Below are 9,271 nucleotides of genomic sequence, written 5' to 3'. Positions count from 1 at the left end.
TTTTCTTTTTCTCATTCTTTTTTTTAAAATTTTTTATTTAAGAAAGGATTAATAAACAAAAAAATAAGGTAGGAGGGGTACAACTCCACATAATTCCCACCACCCAATCCCCATAACCTACCCCCTCCCATGATAGCTTTCCCATTCTCTAGCCCTCTGGGAGCATGGACCCAGGGTCGTTGAGGGTTGCAGAAGGTAGAAGGTCTGGCTTCTGTAATTGCTTCCCCGCTGAACATGGGCATTGACTGGTCGGTCCATACTCCCAGTCTGCCTCTCTCTTTCCCTAGTAAGGTGTGTCTCTGGGGAAGCTGAGCTCCAGGACACATTGGTGGGGTCTTCAATCCAGGGAAGCCTGGCCAGCATCCTGGTGGCATCTGGAACCTGGTGATTGAAAAGAGAGCTAACATACGAAGCCAAACAAATTGTTAAGCAATCATGGATTCCAAGCTTGGAATAGTGGAGAGGAAGTGTTAGGGAGGTACTCACTGCAAACTCTAGTGTACTTCTGCTTTCAGGTATATATTTTGCAGTAGTTTATGGATACGTGTGCACATAAGCTCTCTCTCACAGAAACTGGTGTATATCTAGGTTATGGGACTTTGTTAGAAAGTGAACTACCTGAGATGAAATTAGAGTGTACTATAAAAGGAAAGTTCTCACCCGAGTAATGAAGCTGAAGGGTTGTCATTCCACACGTGAAGTCTCTGGATACAGCCTGAGGTGAAGCATGTTGAGGTGGCAATCATTGCTTTGGTTAGGTTGTGATCGGTGGATGCAATATTATTTGGTTTGGATTGGGAGATGCATACGGGAAAGTGGGCCCTATCCAAGGGTTCCAGGACTGGGGGAAGTAGGGGCTGTATAGTGAAGATGTGAAGTTCCTGCTGTCTTAGGGTTCAAAAAGACGATCGATAGTTAATATTATCATCACATTATTTGTTAATTGGGTTAACTTTGAGAAATCCCTTTGTTATGGTTTGCTGTACAGTATCCAGTATCTTGTATATAGCTGTGCTATTGGATGCTTCTAATCTACTTGGTCTAGGCTTTTGAGAGAGTCCACATATCAAATACATAGACTATATATTAAAAAGATTCAGTTTGTCATTTGGGAAACTTTGAGACATACAATTGATTTCCCCCTCTCATATTAATTAACTACTGATTTATATGTCTACATTTTGCTAGGAGTGTACATAAACACCATTCCCACAACCAAAGGACTGTGACCCATCCCTCCCGCCCACTCCCACTCCCCACTGGCTCAGGAAGCTACATGTCTACCCCTCACCACTGGGTTTTTACTTTGGTGCCCTACTTACAATTTGATCAGGTCCTGCTTTTAGTTTCCCTTTCAGATCGTCTTAGTCAGATTCTGTTGATGAGTGGGATCATCCCATACTCATCTTTATCTTTCTGACTTAGTTCACTTAACATAATTCCTTCTAGCAGTATCCAAGATGGGTCAGAGAAGGTGGATTCATTGTTTTTGATAGCTGCATAGTATTCCATTGTGTATATATACCACAGCTTCCTCAGCCACTCATCTGTTTTTGGGCACCTGGGTTGCTTCCAGGTTTTAGCTATTATGAATTGTGCCGCTATGAACATAGGAGTACACACCTCTTTTTGGTTGGGTGTTATGGAGTCCTTGGGGTATAACCCCAGGAGAGAAATTACTGGGTCATATGGAAGTTCTATGTCTAGCCTTCTGAGAGTTTTCCAGACTGCTCTCCACAGAGGCTGTACCAATTTACATTTCCACCAGCAATGTAAAAGGGTTCCTCTGTCCCCACATCCTCTCTAGCATTTGTTGCTGCTGTCCTTTTTGATGTATGCCATTCTTACAGGAGTGAGGTGGTATCTTAGTGTTGTCTTAATTTGCATTTCTCTGACAATCAGTGACCTAGAGCAGTTTTTCATATGTTTGTTAGCCTTTTGGATCTCCTCTGTGTTGAATGTTTTGTTCATTTCCTCTGCCCATTTTTGGATGGGGTCATTTGCTTTTTTGCGGCTAAGTTTGCTGAGCTCTTTATATATTTTGTTGATTAGTTTCTTGTCTGATGTATGGCATGTGAAGATCTTCTCCCATTCTGTGAGGGGTCTCTCTGTTTGTTTAATAGTTTCGTTGTCTGTGCAGAAGCTTTTCAATTTGATGTAGTCCCATTGGTTTGTTTTTGCTTTAGTCTTCCTTGCAATTGGATTTGATTCATCAAAGATGTCCATGAGGTGTATGTGGGTAAGTGTTTTACCAATGTTTTCCTCTAAGTATTTGATTGTTTTTTTCTGACATCTAGGTCTTTGATCCATTTGGAGTTTATTTTTGTTTCTGGTGAGATAAAGTGGTTCAATTTCATTCTTCTGCATGTTTCAACCCAGTTTTCCCAGCACCATTTATTGAAGAGAGCCTCCTTTTTCCATTTAATCCTTTGGGACCCCTTATCAAAGATTAGATGCCCATAGGTGTTGGGATTTACTTCTGGTCTTTCAATTCTGTTCCACTGGTCTGTGTGCATATTTTTGTTCCAGTACAATGCTCTTTTCATGATGATGGCTTTATAATATTGTTTAAGGTCTGGGAGTGTGATGCCTCCATTTCTGTTTCTTTTCCTTAAGATGGTTTTGGCAATTCTAGGTGTTTTCAGGTTCCATATAAATGATTGTAGTGTTTGTTCTATTCTCTTAAAGAAGCTTGGTGGAACTTTGATGGGTATTGCATTAAATTTGTATACGGCTCTGGGGAGAATATTCATTTTGATGATATTTATTCTTCCAATACATGAGCATGGGATATCTTTCCATTTCTTGGTATCAGTTTCTATCTCCTTGAGTAGCGACTCATAGTTTTCAGTATACAACTCTTTCACTTCTTTGGTCAACTTTATTCCTAGGTATTTGATTGATTTTGCTGAAACAGTAAATGGGAGTGATTTCTGGATGTCTTCTTCTTCAGATTTAGTGTTTGCATAAAGAAATGCCACTGATTTCTGTACATTGATTTTGTAGCCTGATACCTTGCTATATTGCCTAATAACTTCCTGTAATTTTCAACTGGATTCTTTAGGTGTTTCTATGTATACTATCATATAATCTGCAATTAGTGAGAGTTTGACTTCTTCCCTTACAATCTGTATCCCTTTGATTTCTTTCTCTTGCCTGATTGCTATGGCAAGAACTTCCAATACTATGTTGAAGAGTAACGGTGACAGTGGACAGCCCTGTCTAGTCCCCGATCTGAAGGGGAATGCTTTCAGCTTCTGTCCATTGAGTATGATGTTGGCTGTAGGTTTGCTATATATAGACTCCACTATCTTGAGGAATTTACCATCTATTCCCATTTTTGTAGAGTTTGGAGCATGAATGGGTGTTGGATTTTGTCAAAGGCTTTCTCTGCATCTATTGAGATAATCATGTGGTTTTTGGCTTTGCTTTTATTGATGTGGTGAATGACATTGATTGACTTACGGATGTTGAACCAGCCTCGCATTCCTGGGATGAATCCCACTTCGTCATGATGAACAATCTTTTTGATGTGTTACTGTATCCGGTTGGCCAAGATCTTATTTAATATTTTGGCATCGATGTTCATCAGAGATATTGGTCTGTAGTTTTCCTTTTTTGTTCTGTTCCTATCAGCTTTCGGTATCAGGGTGATGTTGGCTTCATAGAAGGTGGAAGGGAGTATTCCTGTTTCTTCAATCTTATGGAATAGCTTAAGAAGTATGGATATTAACTGTTTCCTGAAAGTTTTGTAGAATTCGTTTGTGTAGCCATCTGGTCCAGGACTTTTGTTGTTTGGGAGATTCTTAATAACAGTTTCAATTTCTTTGTCTGTGATTGGTGCATTTAGATTTTGTAGTTCTTCTTGGTTCAGTTTTGGAAGTGCATAGGTTTCTAGGAATTGTTCCATTTCTTCCAGATTCTCTAGCTTGGTGGCATATAGTTCTTTATAGAAGTTTCGCAGGATTCTCTGGATTTCTGTGGTGTCAGTTGTGATATCTCCTGCATCGTTTACAATTCTATTAATTTGAGTCTTCGCTCTTTTTTGTTTGGTGAGTCTGGCTAGGGGTTTGTCAATTTTGTTTAATCTTTCAAAGAACCAACATTTGGCTTCATTGATCTTTTGTATGGTTCTTTTATTTTCGATGTTGTTTATTTCTGCTCTAACTTTAGTGATTTCTGTCCTTCTGGTTGCTTTAGGGTTCCTTTGTTCCTCTTCCTCTAATCCTTGAGGTGTGCAGTAAGGTCGTTCATTTGGGCTTCTTCTTGGTGTTTAATATGTGATTATATGGCTATAAGTGTCCCTCTCAGTATTTCTTTAGCTGTGTCCCAAATATTTTGATAGGTTGTGTCTTCATTTTCAGTAGTTTCCAGGAACATTTGAATTTCCTGTTTGAGTGAGTCTCTGAACCAGTGGTTCTTAAGGAGCATGTTGTTTAGTTTCCAAATTCTATGTCTTTTAATAATTTTCCCTTTGTTGCTAAATGGTAGTTTTACTCCACTGTGGTCTGAGAAGATACTTGGGATGATTTCAATGCTCTTGAATTTATTGATGCTGTCTTTGTGGCCTAACATGTGGTCCATCCTTGAGTATGTGTTATGTGGATTTGAAAAGATGGTGTATTCCAGTTTTTTGGGGTGGAGGAGTCTGAAAACGTCCAAGAGGTCTAGTCTGTCAATCTCTTCATTCAATTCTCTTGTATCTTTATTGGTTCTCTGCTTTGTTGGTCTGTCAAAGTGTGATAGTGGGGTATTTAAATCTCCCACTATTATTGTATTACTATTGATGTATTTTTGAAATTCTTTCAGTAGATGCTTAATGTATTTAGATGGTCCCTCATTGGGTGCATAGATGTTAATAATTGTTAAGTCTTCTTGGCTGATTGATCCTCTAATCATTATGTAATGTCCTTGCCTATCTTTTATTACTTTATTTAATTTAAAATCTATTGTGTCTGAGATGAGAATGGCTGTTGCTGCCCTTTTTTGTGGACCGTTAGCCTGTATGATATTTTTCCATCCTTTCATTTTAAGTCTGTGTTTATCTTGTTGTGACAGATGGGATTCTTCCAAGCAGCATATGTTTGGGTTATGTTTTCTGATCCATCCCCCCACCCTGTGCTTTTTGATGGGTGAGTTTAAGCCATTGACATTTATTGATATTATGGATTTAATGTATTGTAGTGCCATTGTTCTAAAAAAATTTGTTTACTCTGATATATTGCAAGTATTATAGTGATATTCTTGTTTATAAGAGGTCTTTTAGTACCTCTTTCAGGGCCGGCTTGGTGATGGTTGCCTCCTTTAACTGTTATTTGTCTAAGAAGTTTTTGATCCCTCCATCTATCTTGAATGAAAGTCTAGCAGGATATATTATCCTTGGTTGAAACCCTTTTCATTCAGGGCTCGATAGATATCTTGCCACTCCCTTCTGGCTTTTAGAGTTTGAGTGGAGAAATCTGCAGATAATCTTATGGGTTTTCCCTTGTATGTGACTTTTTGTTTCTCTCTTGCAGCCTTTAGGATCCTTTCTTTATCCTTACTTCTTCTCATTGTGACTATGATGTGTCTTGGTGTCTTTATGTCTGGGTTGATTCTGTTTCATACTCTCTGGGCCTCTTGAACCTTGATATCCTTTCTGTTATTCAGGTCTGGGAAGTTTTCTTGTATTATTTCCTCTAGAATGTTTGCTTCCCCTTCCTCTCTTTCTTCCTCTGGCAGGCCAATTATACGAATGTTACTTCTTTTGATATCATCCCATATGTCTCTGTTGTTGTTTTCAGTGTCTCTCAATCTCTTTTTAAGCTCTTTCACCTCTTTCTTAGTTTTCTCTAACTCATCCTCTGTCTGACTAATTCTGTTTTCTGCTTCTGTTAGTCTGCTTTCCCTTGCCTCAGCTTCTTTCTTCATTACAGCTATTTCAGCTTTCAGTTCTCTAATTGCCTCAAGATAATCAGTATTTTCCTTGGGGGTCTCAACTGTTGTTTCCCTAATACTGCCATTCCTTTCCTCCAATGTTGTTTTCATTGCTGTGATTAATAAGTTTATTATTGCTTGCATACTTTTCTTATCTATGGTTACATCTGACTGATTTGTAGTTTCTTCTGGGCTCTTGTCTTCATTCATTGGGGTAGCGGTTTTATTTGTTTTTAATCTACCCATTTTTTTATTTATGAGTTTCTCTCTCTTTTTTTTTTCATGCTCTGTTGTTCCTCAGTTGTTGTGTCTTGAGTACAAGTAACACTGTACTAAATACCTTTATGACAATTGCACTCACCAACCTCCGGAATTACAGTAGCAACTGAAGTAAGTATTGAAGTAGTTTAATCGTTACCAGTTAGCCAAACAATTTCTCCAGTCTGTAAAAAAATAGTAACCAAATCCCAGTGAAGAAAGAGAAAAGAAATAGAGGATAGCAAGAATAGACAGTTATGCAAATCTACTATCCAGTGTATATTCTAGGGGTAACAAGAGGGGAAAGGGAACTAGAGCAGAGATACACACATAGAGAGTCCACTCTGAGTCAGATTTCTTCCCCAAAGTAATTCACAAATTCAGAAAGGCAAAGAAGAAAGAAGTGTATGACAAGATTAAAAAAGAGAGAGAGAGAGAGAGAGATAAGAGAGAGAAAAGGGAGAAGATAAGAAGAAGAGTTCTAATTAAAGAGCAGTGCAAGGAACTTCCCAAATGTGTATCAGTGAATTAAAAAAAAAAAAAAAAAACACACCCTGTTTGGTGGTGTGGGGTATCCTGCTAGGAGCTGGTCCCATGGACTGCTTATGGGGGGGGGGGGAGGATGTATGCTTGAAAATTAAAAGGAAGAAAAAAGATTTTTTTCCCTACTCTAATTCTTAACCGAAATTAAGTTATAGTCACCTCCTTGGTGTCTAAGGACACCTTATTGGCTGGCCTGCTAAAGGCAGAAAATCCTATTGTCTCCAGGGGAGTGTGTTCGGAGCTCAGAGGCTAGCAGCTTCTCTGTCCGCCATCTTCCGGGAAACCCCCCCCCCCAGACTTTTTTAAAGGATTTCTCGAAAATGAAAACTAGCTCCAAGTCCTTTGATCCAATGAGAGCTATACTCAAGAAGTCTTTGGATCCACCCTCAGGGTCGCGGTGGTCCCTGGAGACTCCCAAGAGAAAGCCCCCGAGCTAAAGTGCTCTCTCCGGGTCCTCTGCCCGCCGTGCTCTGCAACCGGCAGAGGAGCCACCTTCCCGGGCGGAGGACAATGCCCGGCGCACTCGCCTTGCCTGGTGCCGCCTGGGAAGTCTGAATCCCCGCTAGTCCGTGTCACCTTTACTCTAATTCTTAACCCAAAATAAATTATAATCACCTCTTTGGTGTCACCCCTTATTGACAGGCCTGCTAAAGGCAGAAAATCCTACCGTTTCTAGAAGATGTGATTAGAGAACATGCTGTTAGCAGTTTCTCAGTCCGCCATCTTCCCAGCAGCCCCTTTTTCTCATTCTTGTCATCCTTTCTTCCTTAATCCTACAGTTTCCAAAGCCATAGGCCCCATCCCCCACACCACCAAACAGTGTAATATTTTGAATTCACTGATACACATTTGGGAATTATTTTGGGGAAGAATTCTGACTCAGAGTGGACTCTCACTGTGAGTATCTCTGCTCAACTTCCCTTCCTCCTTTAGCTACCCCTAGAATATACAGTGGATAGTAGATTTGCATAACTGTCTATTTCAGCTATCCCTGTCTAGTCCTGAGGGTTTTTTTTTTTAATTTATTTTTCTCTTTCTTAACAATCAGCGGCCTCTGATCACGAGGTTTGAGGTAATCTGGGACAGGTTTTTTTACCCTGCTCTATTTTATTATTAATATTGTATAAAGGCATATATCTTCCCCACCCTATAGGTTGATCGGAATTAACTCTTAGGGCATCTTTCATTGCAGGGTAGTGGACATCTTTTCTATTGTGGGAGGAACTTGTCTCATTATTCCTACCTCCTCTATGGACTCTACCCTCCCTCCTCCTCCTAGCTAATTTAAAAAAATAAATTAAATTAAATAAAAAATAAAGTAATCAAAAAAAACCTTTCCTTTCACTGCTCTTTAATTACAGCTCTTTTTGTTATCTTATCTCTTTTCTCTCTCTTGTTTATTTTTTCTTTTTTTTTTATCTTGTCATACAATTCTTCCTTCCTTCTTCTTTGCCTTTCTGAATTTGTGAATTATTTTGGGGAAGAAATCTGACTCAGAGTGGACTCTCTATGTGTGTATCTCTGCTCTACTTCCCTTTTCCCTCTTGTTACCCCAAGAATATACAGTGGATAGTAGATTTGCATAACTGTCTATTCTTGCTGTCCCTTCTTTCTTTTCTCTTTCTTCTTCACTAGGATTTGGTTACTGTTTTTTAACGGACTGGAGAAATTTCTTGGCTAACTGGTAGTGATTAAACTGCTTCAGTCCTTCCTTCAGTTGCTACTGTAATTCCTGAGGTTGGTGAGTACAATTGTCATAAGGGTATTTAGTACAGTGTTGCTTTTACTCAAGACACAACAACTGAGGAACAACAGAATATATAAAAAAAGAAACACATAAATGAAAAAAATGGGTAGATCAAAAACAAATAAAAGACAAGACAAGAGCCCAGAAGAAACTACAAATCAGCCAGAAGTAACTATAGATAAGAAAAGTATGCAAGCAATAATACACTTATTAATCACAGAAATAAAAACAACATTGGTGGAAAGGATTAGCAGTATTAGGGAAACAACAGTTGAGGCCCCCAAGGGAAATACTGATAATCTTGACGCAATTAGAGAACTGAAAGCTGAAAAAGCTGTAATGAAGAAAGAAGGTGAGGCAAGGGAAAGCAGACTAACAGAAGCAAAAAAAGAATTAGTCAGACAGAGGATGAGTTAGAGAAAATGAAGAAAGAGGTGAAAGAGCTTAAAAAGAGATTGAGAGACACTGAAAACAACAACAGAGACATATGGGAAGATCTCAAAAGGACATCAAAATTCAAGAGGCCCAGAGAGTACCAAACAGAATCAACTCAGACCTAAAGACACCAAGGCACATCATAGTCACAATGAGAAGAAGTAAGGATAAAGAAAGGATCCTAAAGGCTGCAAGAGAGAAACGGGAAAACCCATAAGACTATCAGCAGACTTCTCCACTCAAACTCTAAAAGCCAGAGATAATGGCAAGATATCTATTGAGCCCTGAATGAAAAAGGGTTTCAACCAAGGATAATCTATCCTGCTAGACTTTCATTCAAACTAGATGAAGGGATCAAAACCTTCTTAGACA

Source organism: Erinaceus europaeus, chromosome X (assembly GCF_950295315.1).
Source record: "Erinaceus europaeus chromosome X, mEriEur2.1, whole genome shotgun sequence".
NCBI lineage: Eukaryota > Metazoa > Chordata > Mammalia > Eulipotyphla > Erinaceidae > Erinaceus > Erinaceus europaeus.
Note: the sequence above shows the minus strand (reverse complement) of the source record.